Source organism: Lontra canadensis, unplaced genomic scaffold, assembly GCF_010015895.1.
Source record: "Lontra canadensis isolate GAN:19392208 unplaced genomic scaffold, GSC_riverotter_1.0 scaffold38, whole genome shotgun sequence".
In the NCBI taxonomy this organism is placed as follows: domain Eukaryota; kingdom Metazoa; phylum Chordata; class Mammalia; order Carnivora; family Mustelidae; genus Lontra; species Lontra canadensis.
This window is the reverse complement of record NW_022631032.1, coordinates 9638686-9654939: the sequence shown is the minus strand read 5'-3', so window position 1 is coordinate 9654939 and position 16254 is coordinate 9638686. Positions and strand designations below refer to the sequence as shown.

General features: G+C 41.9%; 1 long non-coding RNA gene across 1 annotated transcript in view; it reads left to right on the top strand.

The window, feature by feature from the left end:
- The first annotated feature begins 8443 nt into the window (after window positions 1-8443).
- The window catches only part of LOC116874790, a 22035-nt gene continuing 14224 nt past the window's right edge, over window positions 8444-16254 (top strand). The window contains exon 1 of the long non-coding RNA XR_004384063.1: window positions 8444-8534. This is a non-coding gene — a long non-coding RNA (uncharacterized LOC116874790). The remainder of the gene's footprint in view (window positions 8535-16254) is intronic.

Genomic DNA, 16254 nt, shown 5'->3' with positions numbered 1-16254 from the left:
TTGGGCACTGACCAGGAGGTGGGGCAACATTCGGCAAGAAGAGCCCCGGTCTTGGGCTCTTGTGTCCATTTCTTTTCTTTCTTTTTCTTTCCTCTTCTCTTCTTTCCTTTCCTTTCCTTTCCTTTCCTTTCCTTTCCTTTCCTTTCCTTTCCTTTTTTCTTTCCTTCTCTTCTCTTCCCTTTCCTTCCTTCCTTCCTTCCTTCCTCTCTCTCTTTCTCCCTTCCTCCCTCCTTCCCTTCCCATCTCTTTCTTTCCTTTCTTTTTCCTTCCTTCCTTCCTTTCCTTCCTTCCATCTTTCTTTCTTTCTTTTAGAATTTTATTTATTTGACAGAAAGAGAGAGAGCACAAGCAGGGGGAGCACCAAGGAGAGGGAGAAGCAGACTCCCTGATGAGCCAGGAGCCAATGTGGGACTCCATCATGACCTGAGCCATGACCTGTGATCATGGGTCACGACCTGAGCCTAAGGCAGATGCTTAACTGACTGAGCCACTCAGGTACCCCCTGTAATTCTCCCCCTCTCTGTTTCTCCTTCCTTTTTTCTTTTCTTTTTTTTTTTTTTAGGTTTTATTTATTTATTTTAGAGAGAATGAACAAGCAGGGGGAGGAGCAGAGGGAGAGGGACAAGCAGACTACTTGCTGAGTGTGGAGCTCAGCATGGCGGGGGGCTCTATCCGATGACCCTGAGATCTCCACCTGAGCTAGAATCAAGAGTTGGACACTTACCTGACTGAGCCATATAGGCACCCCCATTTCTACTTTCTAAGTCAATCAGTAAGGGCAGGATCAGTGTCCCTGACCCGTAGTATGTCTGTTTGCCCTATGAGAAAATGTTTCACTCATTCATTTGTTAATGTATTTATGCATCTGTTTATCCAATAATTTGCCTATTCATTTGAGCATGTATTTATTTGTTATTGCCTTCATTCATTCATTCAGCACACATTTATTAAGGTCAAGGTTTATGCCAGAAGGATCAATGATAACTAATTAGAGACCTAAGTGGGTACCCAGGGGAAGGTCCTAGACCTGTAGTTGGTGGTGGTGTGTAACTTGAGATCCTGGCAATGTACTGATCAACTCTTCTTGGTCCATTAACTTTGAACAAGTAAACTCTTGTTTTGCCACTCCAAAACCAAAATGTGCTGACTGAACCTTCTTTACTGGGAAAATGGTATTACATTTCTCTTTATGATAGGAAAAGTTAGAACAACAGTATGTGACCTACAGCTCTGGACACTGATTCTGCACTATATCAGCTGTGAAAAAAAACAGATGTCCCTGCATTCTTTTTTTTTTTTTTAAGATTTTTATTTATTCATGGACAGAGAGAGATCACAAGTAGGCAGAGAAGCAGGCAGAAAGAGAGAAGGGTAGGGGGGAAGCCCGATGCGGGACTTGATCCCAGGACTCTGAGATCATGACCTGAGCTGAAGGCAGAGGCTTAACCCACTGAGCCACCCAGGCTTCCCCCTGCATTCTTTTTTGGCAAGTGTATGTACTTTTGTGCTTTTAAAGGATGAGGGGCATTTTTTTTTTTAAAGCAAAATTCAGACTCCCTGTCCTTTAGGAGTTTATAATCCAACTGGAAAGTCCAGCCAGAGTTATAGATCATAGAACTAAGGAATGTTTTCTATTGAAGGCTGGCATCCAGTCCGAAATTCCCTATCAAGGTGGAACTCTCCCTACAAAGTTCACTACAAATAGTCTTTTTGGCTTTGTACCAACACTTCTCTAGGGAAGAACCTACTATTAATTTGCTTTTATTTTATTTTTCTTTATAATTATTATTATTAATGTGTTTTTTTTTAAAGATTTTATTTGTTTATTTGACAAAGATCACAAGTAGGCAGAGAGGCAGCAGAGAGAGAGGAGGAAGCAGGCTCCCCGCGGAGCAGAGAGCCCGATGTGGGGCTCGATCCCAGGACCCCGGGATCATGACCTGAGCTGAAGGCAGAGGCTTCAACCCACTGAGCCACCCAAGTGCCCAATTAATGTGTTTTTAAATTAGAAAAGTAATATGTGCTTAATGTAACCCATTGAAACAATATGGCAGAGTACAAAAGTAAGAAGCTAAACTTCACCTGAAATCTCCCATCTTCCCACCATCTGATAAGGACTGTTCCAGGGTGCTGAGGATGGCTATTTCCTATATGTGTACTAACACATGTATAAGTATTTTTAGCCCATTCTTTCAATTGTAATCTATTTTTTACATTAGATAACATCTTAAAAAATTAGATAACATCTAAAATTCAGTAAAATTCAGTAAAAGCTGTATTAATTTGCATTCCTTTCTTCAATTATGAGAGTACTTTTTCCCCATGCAGTTTCCAGGATATTAATAACTTTTTATTTTATTTATTTATTTTAAAAAGATTTAATTTATTTATTTTAGGGAGAGAGCGGGTGCATGTACACCCACAAGCAGGGGAGAGGGGAAGTGGAGCAGAGGGAGGGAGACAAGCAGACTCTGTGCTGAACAGAGACCCGGATGCTGGGCTCCATCCCAGGACCCTGAGATCATGACCTGAGCTGAAATCAAGAGTTGGATGCTTAACTGACTGAGCCACCCAGGCGCCCTGGATATTAGTGACTTTTTAAAAAAAGCATTTGCCAGGGCTCCTGGGTGGCTCAGTGGGGTGATCCTCTGCCTTCTGCTCAGGTCATGATCTCAGAGTCCTGGGATGGAGCCCTGAGACGGGCTCTCTGCTCAGCCAGGAGCCTGCTTCCCCCTCTCTATCTCTGACTGCTGCTCTGCCTACTTGTGATCTCTGTCAAATAAATAAATAGAAATCTTTTAAAAACACAAATTGTTTTTAAAAAATAATAAATGTGTGTACATATAAAATATGTGTGTGTGTGTGTATAAAGTAGGCTCCATGCCCAGCATGGAGCCCAACACAGGGTTTGAACGCAAGACCCTAAGATCAAGACCTGAACTGAGATCAAGAGTTGGACACCTAGCTGAGCCACCCAGGTGTCTCTGTAATGTATATATATTTTAATAAGCTTAATTTAACATAGAAGACAAATACTACATGATCTTACCTATATATGGAATCTGTGAGTGGAGTGCATAGTTAACAGAGATAAGAGTGGTGAAGAACACTTGGCTGGTTCAGTTGGTAGAGCCAGCAACTCTTGATCTCAGGGTTGTGGGTTCCAGCCCCAGGTTGTAGTTTCAGCTAGGGTCATGATTTCAGGGTCTTGAGATCCAGCCCTGCATCAGACTGCACACTCAGGGGTAGAGTCTGCTTGAGTTTCTCCCTCTGCCTCTGCCCCTCCCACTGGTTTGTGCTCTCTCTCTAAAATAAATAAATCTTTAAAAAAACATAAATAAAATCTTTTAAAAATTAAAAAAAATTTATCTACTTTTAGAAATGTTTTATTTATTTATTTGACTGAGAGAGAGAGCACAAGCAAGGGGAGGGGCAGGCAGAGGAAGAGGGAGAAGCAGGCTCCCTGCTGAGTATTAAAGGATGAGGTCATGATCCCATGACCCTGGGATTATGACCTGAGCTGAAGGCAGACACTTAAATGACTGGGACACCCAGACGCCCTTAAATTTTTTTTTTTTTTTTAAGAGTGGTGATTACTAGGGGCTGAGAGTGGGAGAAATGGGGTGATGTTGGTCAAAGGGTACAAATTTTCAGCTATAAGATAAGTTCTGGAGACCTAATGTATACCACAGTGAGCAGAGTTCATAATAATGTATTGTATACTTGAAATTTGCTAGATCTCAACGGTTTTCACCACTACCAAAAAAAGGGTAATTAGATGATGTGATGAATATGTATATTTTCTTCTTCCTAGCAGACTGTTTTTTGAGGCAGCTTATTCCCTCATTGGATGGTTCTGCTAATTTTTAAAGTTACTCCTTGGTTTTGTTTTGTTTTTTAAAAGATTTTATTTATTTGTCAGAGAGAGAGAGAGAACATAAGCAGGCAGAGGCAGAGAGAGAAGCAGGCTCCTCACTGAGCAAGGAGCCTGATCCGGGACTCAATCCCAGGACCCTGAGATCATGACCTGAGCCGAAGGCAGCTGCTTAACCCACTGAGCCAACCTAGGCGTCCTTCCTCCTTATTTTATTTATTTATTTTTTTAAAGATTTTATTTATTTGACAGACAGAGATCACAAGTAGGCAGAGAGGCAGGCAGAGAGAGAGGAGGAAGCAGGCTCCCCGCTGAGCAGAGAGCCCGACGTGGGGCTCGATCCCAGGACCCTGGAATCATGACCCGAGCCGAAGGCAGAGGCTTTAACCCACTGAGCCACCCAGGAGCCCCCCTCCTCCTTACTTTGAAGTACATGTCTTTCTGTGTATTTTTTAGGCAATGGTTCTAATTTTGTCCCTTGAGACTATACAGGGGTTAAAATGTAAAGTGTTTAACGTGAGTTACAAAAACTTACATTAGCTTTGCCCGACTTTCCAAATCATGGAACGCAAAAGAAATTATAATACGTGCACAGAACACAGGTAAGTAGATGGAACTTTTTATAATCCAAGGTGATGGTGGTAGGGAGGGAATCAGGTTGCTCCAGGTCCTGCTTCTGCCAAGTGGAGGACTGACAGGATCAATAAATAGCTGGGGTCATATGAAACTCCCCTGGGGAACATCATCCGAGAGACTTTTCACAAGTGGGTCTCCCCTCCCTCATCTGTGCCTTTCTCACTTCATTTGAGCTTCCAGGCCTTGCTTTTCTTTCCCAGACCTTAAATATACCAAACATATTCTCTACAAGGGGCTCTTCATCTGCTGTTCCCTCTGCCTGGAGGGCTTTAGCTGCAGAAGTTCCCGCAGCTGGCTCTTCTTTCGTCTTTTTTTTTTTTTTTTTTTTAAGTAAGCTTTATATCCACAATGGGTCTTGAACTTACAACCCCCAAATCAGGAGCTTCATACCCAACTGACTGAGACAACCAGGCACCCCTGCTCCTCAGTCTTTATTTTTTTATTTAAAAAATTAAAAAAAAAAAAAGATTTATTTATTTATTTGACAGACAGAGATCACAAGTAGGCTGAGAGGCAGGCAGAGAAAGGAGAGGGGGGAAGCAGGCTCCCTGCAGAACAGAGAGCCCGATAAGATTCGGGGCTTGATCCTAGGACCCTGGGATCATGACCTGAGCCAAAGGCAGAGGCTTTAACCTACTGAGCCACCCAGGTGCCCCCTCCTCAGTCTTTAGATCCCTAAACTACTATAGGTAAAGGAGCACCCCTCTTCTGCCCCAAGTCATGCTATTCTCTTGGTAACACTTATCAGCTTTAGAAATTTCCAGATGAGGGGCACCTGGGAGGCTCAGTTGTTAAGTGTCTGACTTTAGCTCGGGTCGTGATCTCAGGGTCCTGGGATTGAGCCCCACATAGGGCTCCCTGATCAGCAAGAAGCCTGCTTCTCCCTCTCCAACTTCCCCAGCTTGTGTTTCCTCTTTCACTGTGTCTCTCTCTCTGTCAAATAAATAAATAAATTATACACACACACACACACACACACACACACACATATATATATATAAAATAAATTTCCAGATGATTTGTGTGTTCATTGTCTCTTTCCCTACCACTAGAAGGGAAGCTCTGAAAGTCTTGTCTCTTTTGTTAGCTTCTGTCCATAGAATCTTATTCAGTGCTCCACACCGGCCCTCAGTAGCTATTTGCTGTGTGAATGAGTGAATGTGCTTCCTAGCAGTTACGACTTCTGCTGTCTACCCTATTACTTTTTTTGGCCATCCTGGCCACAGAGATACCACGGGACCTTATCATCCCCTTTGCAGAATCCAGATATACTGTGTAAGCAGTATTCTCGGAACCCATCCAGTTTAGTAACCCTATCAAAAACGGAAATGAAGTTAGCTTGGCAGGAAATGAGGTCAGTTTGGCAACCGATGGTGAAACATGTGAACAATGTGGGAGCTTATGGTCCGAGTTAACTGTGTCAGATATGTCCCATGGCAGAGTAATAGGTAGATCAAATGGACCATGAGCTATGTAGGGCAATTGGGGCTCAGAGAAGAAAGATCCCTGTAAACCGGTGATTTCTTTCTATGTAATTTGGTCAGGCAAATATGTAGAGGAGCAAGGCTGACTCCTCCCAACCTGGGATAAGGATTTCTCAGGGCATCTGCAGGCTATGGGATTGGCCAAAATCAATAAGCACCGTTTATTAAGCCTCCCATAACTTGTGCTAGGCGTCTGTTATCTCTACTTCTCCTAATATCCCTGCTATATAGGAAATGTTATCCATTTCAGAGAGAATGACTCAGAAACATAAATGACTAAAGGACCTGCTCAAGGTCACAGGGTGTGTGATATGGCAGGGCCCTCTACTCCAGTTTGGATTCCCCTCTTTTTTTTTTTTTGTACTATGCTAAGTGAGAAAAACAGTGCAAATCTAGGGCTCTAGCAAATTCTTTTGCAAGCAAACATTGATTTGAATCTATCTAGTGGGGTACACAATGCTTAATCAATTCTGAAATATTATATTTAAGTCTTCAGAATTACTCTTGTTAACATTACAGAAATAGATGAATCCATGTAAGAAGAAAAAAATGTACCAAAATATCTGGTGGTTATCAGCATACTCAAATTTCCATGTGTCACAGTCCATCAAGAACTAATAGGCAGGGGTGACTGGGTGGCTCAGTGGGTTAAAGCCTCTGCCTTCGGCTCAGGTCATGATCCCAGGAGCCTGGGATCCAGTCCTGCATCAGGCTCTCTGCTCAGCGGGGAGCCTGCTTCCTCCTCTCTCTCTCTCTCTCTCTCTCTGCCTGCCTCTCTGCCTGCTTGTGATCGCTGTCTGTAAAATAAATAAATAAAATCTTAAAACAACAACAACAACAACAACAACAACAAAAGAACTAATAAGCATAGGGTGCCTGGGTGGCTCAATGGGTTAAGCCTCTGTCTTCAGCTCAGGTCATGGTCTCAGGGTCCTGGGGTTGAGCCCCGCATTGGGCTCTCTGTTCAGCAGAGAGCCTGCTTCCCCCCCTCTCTCTGCCTGCCTCTCTGCCTACTTCTGATCTCTCTCTCTGTCAAATAAATAAATAAAATCTTAAAAAAAAAAAAAGAACTAATAGGCATAAAAGCTAACCAATAGAATAAACCTGGAAATGAAAATAATGATGCTGTTAATGTATATAAAAGGTACAGTTGAGCTCACTAACCTCCTGTTTAATCCATATCTTTACTGAGTTTGTGGAAACAATGATGCAATTATGACAAGGAAGAACAGAGGCCAGTGAAAATTAGATTTCCATGTGGAGGACATTTAATTGTTTAATTGCCTGCTCGCATCTTCCCATTTCTTCCGGATAATCAAAGGCACTGGCTGCCTCTCCCCACCACCCCCAAGCCCCCCATTCTGCACCAGGATATTTGAATTGGCACGAAGAGAAAGAGTGAAGTTCTTGGGTGGGGTAATTGGGAGATGTGGTCTGGAAACTGCTAACAGCTATTCTTGAATTCACTTGTAGGAACTTGTCTGTGGGAGAGTGAAGTTGACATGCAGAGAGATGTACAGACAAGAGAGAGAAGAGGAAGAGAGAGAGCCAGTGTGAGTTGCACTTGCCTGTGAGGCTCTTCCTGTGGTTGTCTAAGCTAGTTTAGTTGGGTTTCTTTCACAGGCAGCCAAGAGTGGGCAAGCGTTGGAGTCAACTGGGGAGTAGTAAGTAAATAAAGCACCAGGACTGGAGTCAGGACAAAGGGGCCTGAAACCTAGCCATTTTCTTTTCTTTATTTATTTCCATTCTGTAATCAGTTCTTTTGCCTCTTTCCTGACTCTTGGATACTAAATGTTTATTTCCTCTGATTATAAACTTACCCATAGATTCTTACTCCATACTGTGCAGGGTTACAAATGGATTACATTCAGATGCTGATGCAAGTGGTGGCCCCCCTCCCATCCCCCATAATGCTAGGACCAGGTCCCCCACATGCTGGTTCTGCTCACCAAAGTTCTTTGCAGGTACAGCTGGGGCCCAAAGGATGCCGTGAGCAGTTTTCTCTCTAAGACCCACTCCCATGCTTGGCCTGTTCCTGCTGGTCATTGTTTAAGTCCAAAGGAGCCTTGTTCAGAGGTCGTTTGTAAACCACAAGTGTGGATTTACTCTTGATGTTTAGGTAATCATTCTCCCCTTTGAACTAGGCTCAAGAGTAAGATCTCCCCACTGCAAAAAGCACCTTAGCAGAAACTCCCTCTTTCCAATTTGTGCTGCCCTGCAACCCAGCTGAAGGGAGCAAAGTTCAGTCTGTGGGAGCCTCACCTTGGCTATACTTCCTTAATTGTGTTTGAGTAGTTCTTTCCGATGACCTAGTCCCCTGTACTCAGGGACTCCTCAGCCTCCTAGTCTGTTGAGCCTCCTAGTCTGATCCCCCAGCCCTCACCTGTGCACCTCGATGTACCTTTAGCTTTCCAGGTGACCCTGAAGTAGTCTAAAGCTCACTGAACCAGATGGTAGTGGCTAAGTCATTCCTGTGCCTTGGAGCTAGGATCTGGAGTTTCTGGCTTGGTGATCAGCAGGGAAGAGTCCTTCCTGAGCAAGTAAGTAGCTTTGACTTTCACCCAGAAGCAGAATAACTTTTTTTTTTTTTTAAAGATTTTATTTATTTATTTGACAGAGATCACAAGTAGGCAGAGAAGCAGGCAGAGAGAGGAGGAAGCTGGCTCCCTGCTGAGCCTAGAACCCCATGTGGGGCTCGATCCCAGGACCCTGAGATCATGACCTGAGCCGAAGGCAGAGGCTTTAACCCACTGAGCCGCCCAGGTGCCCCAAGAAGCAGAATAACTTTAATGGAAGAAGGAGAACTCCACACTAGATAACTTCTAGGAAAACTTAAAGTGAAGAAAGAAAGATACATAGAATTTCAATACCGTTCAGTCTGTATCTCGACAAGGTTAAAAAATCAGTTATACAAATAAAAGGAGCTGAAAAGATTTATATTAAAATGTTGATGGGGCATCTGGATGGCTCAGTCCTTAAGCTTCTGCCTTTGGCTCAGGTCATGATCCCAGGGTCCTGGAATCAAGTCCTACATTGAGCTCCTTGCTTAGCTGGGAGCCTGCTCCTCCCTCTGCCTCTGCCCGCTGCTCCCCCTGCTTGTGATCTCTCTCTCTGACAAATACGTAAATAAGATCTTAAAAAAATTTTTTAAAAAGTCTTAAAAAGAGATTTGACGAGTTTTCTCTTAATGATGGGATTACAGGGGCACCTGGCTGGCCCAGTCCATAGAGCATGGGGCTCTTGATCTCGGAATTTTGAGTTTGAGCCCCACGTTGGGGATAGAGTTTACTTCAAAAAATTTAAAAATAATTTTTTTTTAAATGATGGGATGACAGTCGTTCTTTTTACATTCTTTTGTACTATCCTGCCAGTCAGTATCACCTTTCCCTTTTTGAAATTGTGTTTTAAATCACAAAAATAATGTAGGCTCACTGTTATGTTTTCAAATCACACAGAACAATACATATGAGAAGCAGAAGTGCCACTTTACCCAAGGATCAGTTCCAGTGCCCTCCCACATTTATAGCCACTGATAAGAGTTTATTGTATTTATTATATGTGTATGCATGTATGCATACATATGTTCAAATAAGGATATGTATATTTAAATATATGATCAGGTTTTTTTTCTTAATATTGATGTGGGAAACAAAGGCAAAAGAAAAATTAAATTTCCTTTTTACCTATAGCTCACTGATGGGTCCTTGAAACAGGCAGAGTGACATTCCTCTAGAAACCCCAGCTGCCTCGATGTTAACACTTTGCTGGGGGCAAAAGGCAATCTTAGCCCAACCCTCAGGATCCTGTAAGTCTACTTTAATGTATAAAAATTCCTTTGGAAACTTCCTTTATCTCTACCCCTCAACATATATGTTGGCAATTATCCTTAAGTGTATAACCCACCGATATACATCTGAATATTCTCATGACTGAGTTTTTACTAAACAGTAATAAATGACCTTTTCCTAACAATAGCTAGCCCCATCATGGTCCAAAATACCTTGGAGGCTTGTGCTATCCCGAACGCCTTCCCAACTTGAAAGTATACGCTTGGTCACACCTCATGACCCCAGTGCAGCTCTTTCTGCACACAGGTCCTGTCCCCATGCTTTAATAAAACCACCTTTTTTGCACTGAAGATGTCTCAAGAATTCTTTCTTGGCTGTGGGCTCTAAATCCCAGCAACACCCCAAAACTACATCAATCCTGTGCATGTATTGAGGAGACTTTTCAGTGCCAGTTCTCTCATTCTTCTAAAGTGCTGTTTAGGTGTTCCTGGGGGGCTCAGTCGACCAAATGTCCAATGTTTGGTTTGGGCTGAGGTCATGATCTCAGGGTTGTGAGACTGACCAATAGGCTTGGTGCTCAGTGGGGCATCTGCTTGAGATTCTTCTCTCTCCCCCCGTTCTGACCCTCCCCCATCAAATAAATAAATCTTTAAAAAATAGGGCACCTTGGTGGCTCATTTGGTTAAGTGTCTGCCTTCAGCTCAGGTCATGATCCCAGGGTCCTGGGATGGAGTCCCGTCTGGCTCTCTGCTCAGCAGGAAGTCTGTTTCCGCCCTCCTCTCCCTCTCCCTCTCCCCTGGACCCCCCGCTCATGAGGTCTCTCTCTCTCTCTCTCACTCTCTCTCTCTCAGGCATGCACTTCTTCTCTCTCTCTCAAATAAATAAATAAAGTATTTTAAAATACATTGATAAAAATTATTCAATATTTTGTAGCATGAATGTATTATATTTGACTAAATGTTCTCATTAATGGATACTTAGATCATTTCAAATCTTTTGCAATTACAAACTAAACTGCATTCAAGATTCTTGCATGCATTTCCCCGTATACATGTGTATTTTTTTTTTCAAGTTTATTTGTTTATTTTTAAGTAATCTCTATGCCCATTGTGGGCCTGGAACTCACAACTCCAAGATCAAGAGTCAATGCTCTTCTGACTGAGCCAGCCAGTCACCCCTGATATTTAAATTCTTTTTTTTTTTTTAAGATTTTATTTATTTATTTGACAGACAGAGATCACAGGTAGGCAGAGATGCAGGCAGAGAGAGAGGGAGAAGCAGGCTCCCTGCTGAGCAGAGAACCCAATGTGGGGCTTAATCCCAGGACCCTGAGATCATGACCTGAGCCAAAGGCAGAGGCTTTAACCCACTGAGCCACCCAGGTGCCCCATGATATTTAAATTCTTGATGATTCTCTCTCCCCACCTCTGTATTACGTTGTTTTAATTCACATTTTTGTGATTTCTAGTAAGGATGAGTAACTTTTTATATCCGTATTGGATGTTTATATCTCTTCTATAAATTATATCTTTTTTTATGATTTGTCACTGTCTCTTCTTTATTATATATCCTGTGTATTAGTGATTTGGATGATTATATGCACTTCCTTTTTTTTGTTTTTCTTTTTAGAGAGAGTGTGTTTGAGCCAGGACGGGAGGGGAGGGCAGGAGGGGAGGACACTGTGTTTGTGGCAGGCTCTTATACCCAGCTCAGAGCTGACCCAGCTGGATCTCATGACCCTGAGATCATGACCTGTGCTGAAATCAAGAGTCCAATCATGAAATCGAGAGTCTAACGCTTAACTGACTGAGCTACCCAGGTGTCCCAATTGTACTCACCTCAAATATATTTTTTTAATTTATCACTTGTCATATAATACTGTTTTTTGTATCGTGTGAGTATTTATTTCCATAGAAGTTTTTGAATTTATGCAATATAAACTCACATTTTTCCTTCATGGTTTCTTGGTTTCATTTCATGCTTAGGAAAAGTTTCCATTAATAAACTGAGTTTATGGTAATATTTTCATATTTTCCTCTAATAGTTTTATGGGCTTTTTTATATTACAATTTTTTTAATATTGTAATAATGAGATGAAGAGTTTCATTTTTTAAATTTTATTTTAAATATTTTATTTAATTATTTGACAGAGAGAGAGCACAAGCAGAGGGAACCATAGGCAGTGGGAGAGGGTGAAGCAGGCTCTCTGCTGAGCAATGATTTTGACCCCAGGGCTTGATATCAGGACCTTGGAATCATGACCTGAGTAGAAGGCAGATGCTTAACTGACTGAGCCACCCAGGTGTCCCTTATATTACAATTTTAAGTCTGTCTAGAATTTTTATCTGTATAAGGTGTGAGGTAGAATATAACTTAATTTCTAAATATCAAGTTGCCCAATTCCTTACATTGCACCTTTATCATAAACTGAATATATTTTTATATAAATGCGAAGTCTGTTGTTGGATTTTCTATTCATTTTATTTATCTGTTTGTATCCCTGCAATGATACCATATTGTGTCAATTACTATTGCCTTTTACTATGACTTGCTTTCTGGTATGGCAACTCTCCTCATTACTAATCATTTATTTTTTTATTTTTTATTTTTTTGTTTCTCTTTTTATTTTTTTAGTTTTATTATTTTTTAAAATTTATTTATTTGACAGAGAGAGAGAGACAGCAAGAGAGGGAATACAAGCAGGAGGAGTGGGAGAGGGAGAAGCAGGCTTCCTGCTGAGCAGGGAGCCTGATGCGGGGCTCCATCCCAGGATGCTGGACTCATGACCTGAGCTGAATGCAGATGCCTAATGATTGAGCCACCCAGACGCCACTTGTTTTTATTTTTTATTATTTTTTCCTTCATTACTGATCATTTTTGAAAATGTCCTTTGGTGAGGGATGTCTGACTGGCTCAGTTGGTAGAGTACACAACTCTTGATCTTGAGGTTGCGAGTTTGAGCCCACGTTGGACACAGACTTTATTAAAAAAAAAAAGAATAAATAAAATGTTCTTTGCTGTGCTTATGCATATTTACTTCAAACATCTTGAGAATTAGTAAGCTTGAGGATTACTATATGACACTCCAGTAGATGAAAAAAAAAAAGCATTTGATGAAATTGACATCTGCAATATGGAATATTATGTACTTGTTAACAAAAAAGAGAGTTATTTGTACTGGAATGGAAAGATCTCCAACACAAATGGATATCACAATAGAATAATGCATATCTTGTGAATCACTTGAAGTAAAAAAAGAAAACATCTATACACATACACTTGTGTATGAAAATATATATGTATATGAGTTTAAAAACAGATCTGGAGGGATACAGACATGTCATGGTTTTTGTTTCTGGAGAAGGGAATAGGAGTGTAGGGGTGTAGTGGATACTGTGGGGTGTTATCCACATGTTTTTTTTTTGTTTTGTTTTGTTTTTTTTAGGACAAGGCACTTTGGACAGTTGTCAGGAACGTGGCCTGACTACAGTGAACGCAGAGTGCCTTTAGAAGCATTACCCTCAGCTGCCTGTAGGTGCTTTGACAAGTTTAAGTCCTTTCCTGGGGACAAAATGCATCCAATGACTGGTTATTTTGCGGTAGAAACACATGTTCCTTTGACCCAATTTGGGACAGTTCAGAAGGATAATTTTAGCTTCAGAGTTCCCTAAGATATTGCCTATTATTGCTTTTCTCATCCCTTCCAGACATTGTTTCTGAGCATACTTCTCGTAAACCACCTGCACACGAATTTGTCTCAGTCTGTTCCCTGGGGAACCTGGCCTATAACAAATCATTGTAGGTGGAGGAGCACCTGGGTGGCTCAGTCAGTTAAGCATCTGCCTTCGGCTCCGCTCATGATCCCAGTGTCCCAGAATCCAGCCAGATGTTGGGCTCCCTGCTCAGTGGGAAACCCACTTCTCTCCTCCTCTGCTTGCTATCTCTCTCTCTCAAATACAGAAATAAAATCTTTAAAAAAAAAAAAAAAAGGAAAAAAATTATTGTAGGTGGAGAATAGGTGGGAGGGTCTTTCAGATTTTACTCTCTGATAAAAACTTTGCTTGTTTATTTTTAAGATTTTAAAAAATTATTTTATTATTTTTTTAAGATTATATTTATTTATTTGAGAGAGAAAGAGAGCCAGCACAAGCAGTGGGGGAAGGGCAGAGGGAGAGGGAGAAGCAGTCTCCCCACTGATCAGGGAGCCTGATGCAGGGCTGAATCTCAGGACCCTGAGATCATGACCTGAGCCGAATGAAGGCAGATGCTTAACCGACTGAGCTACCCAGGCACCCCTAAGATTTGTTTTAAAGTAATTTCTTGGGGCACACTGGGTGGCTTAGTCTGTTAAGCCTCTGCCTTCAGCTCAGGTCATGATCTCAGGGTCCTGGGATCGAGCCCCATATCAGGCTCTCTGCTTAGCAGGGAGCCTGCTTACCCCTCTCTGCCTGCTTCTCTGCCTACTTGTGATCTCTCTCTCTCTATGTCAAATAAATAAATAAAATCTTTAAAAAAAAATAAAGTAATCTCTTCACCTAACATGGGGCTCAAACTCACAACCTTGAGACCAAGAGTAGTATGCTCCACAGACTGAACCAGCCATGTGCCCCTTGAGTAAATTACTTATAAGAATGCACTGTATACAATTTTGAATTTGTGTTTAAGTACTACTATTGAATAGGGGGCACCTGGCTGGGTCAGTCAGAGAGCATGCAATTCTTGATCTCTAGTTTGTGAGTTCCAGCCCCATATTGTATGTAGAGATTATTTAAATAAATAAAACTTTTTTAAAAAATGATATATTAAAAAGGTCTTAAGAAAAAAATAAAAAATAAATATTCCCATTGAACAGGAAATATAATAATGTTGTACTAATTTTTTTAAGTTTCTATGCTTAATGTGGGGCTAGAACTCACAACCTAAGATTAACAGTTGCATATTCTACCAACTGAGCCAGATAGGCACCCCCTTATGTTGAGCTAACTTAAAAAAAAAACTCTGGTGCCTTGTACACCTTTCCTCCCATCCAGTAGTCTCACTACCGTATCAAGAGTCATTTCATTTCTATACACTTCCCTGAGTGGGAATCACATACAGTCACGTTTTTGCCCGGCCTGATGTGGTGCAAAGAACCACAAAGTTATGCAAAGACTTCTCATCAAGGTGGATTTTTCACTGTTCTGTAAAGATGATAAAAACAAAACAAAACAAAACAAAAACAAAGTACAGTTGAACCAGAATAGGTGTTCAGAGAACCATGATAGTCATTGTCACAAAAATGAGTTAGTTGCATCCCCCAAAAAAGGAAATTCCTGAAGGAAGCTTGTTGAACATCACAAAGCCTCTGAGCCAAAGCACCAGAAGTGAAACCCAGGGTTCTGGGCTCCAGATGCCCAGTGCAGCATTCTTTAAAAATAAAATTTTCATTTTCTAAAGGCTGACTTTATTTTTTTTTTTTTAAGATTTTATTTATTTATTTGAGAGAGAGACAGTGAGAGAGAGCATGAGCAAGGAGAAGGTCAGAGAGGGAAGCAGACTCCCCGGGGAGCTGGGAGCCTGATGCGGGACTCGATCCCGGGACTCCAGGATCATTACCTGAGCCGAAGGCAGCCGTCCAACCAACTGAGCCACCCAGGCATCCCTAAAGGCTGACTTTATTTTCTGCTTAGTATCATCCCCTAGATGGGTACAGCAGACCTCTATTCTGTAGCTAGGGCAGAGGAATTCTTATCCTTGGAGGGGAAGGGAATAAGGAAATTTGTTCAAAGGACCTGCTAGTCTGTGGTCACCCTGAGGAAATAACTGTGTCCTCAGCAGCTCAGGAGTCCCTTCCTGCCCCACTTTTCTCCAGAGTTCTGTTTTCAAGTTTCTCTGGGGACTGATCTCCAGAAGCTGGGGGAAACACTGTCCCACCTTATTTTCACACATCCATGAAACTCCCCATTCAGGAGTTGGTATCTTAGCTTGGCCAGTGAACACTTAACCACAAGTGGGGTGGCTGGATACTTCCCTTAAATATGAGGAAGTTCAAAATTGAGGAGTCTGTGTTTGTTGGTCTAGGACAACTGTGCTTTGTTCCGCCCCAGACAAACCTCATGCAACCTGAAATGCAAAAAATAACAAGTGTTGATGAGGAAGTGAAGAAATTGGAAGCTTTGTGTGTTGTTGGTGGAAATGTAAAATATTACAGGTGCTGTGGAAAACTGTATGGCAGTTACCATATGACCCAGCAATCCCACTTTCAGGGATATATTCCCCCAAATTGAAAGCAGGGTCTCAAAGCGATATTTTCACATTTATGTTTATAGCAGCATTATTTAAAATCGCTAAAATGTAGGGGTGCCTGGGTGGCTCAGTCGGTTAAGTGTCTGCCTTTGGCTCAGGTCATGATCCCAGGGTCCTGGGATCAGACTGCATTGTGCTCCCTGCTCAGTGGAGAGTCTGCTTCTCCCTCTCCCTTTGCCTCTGCCTC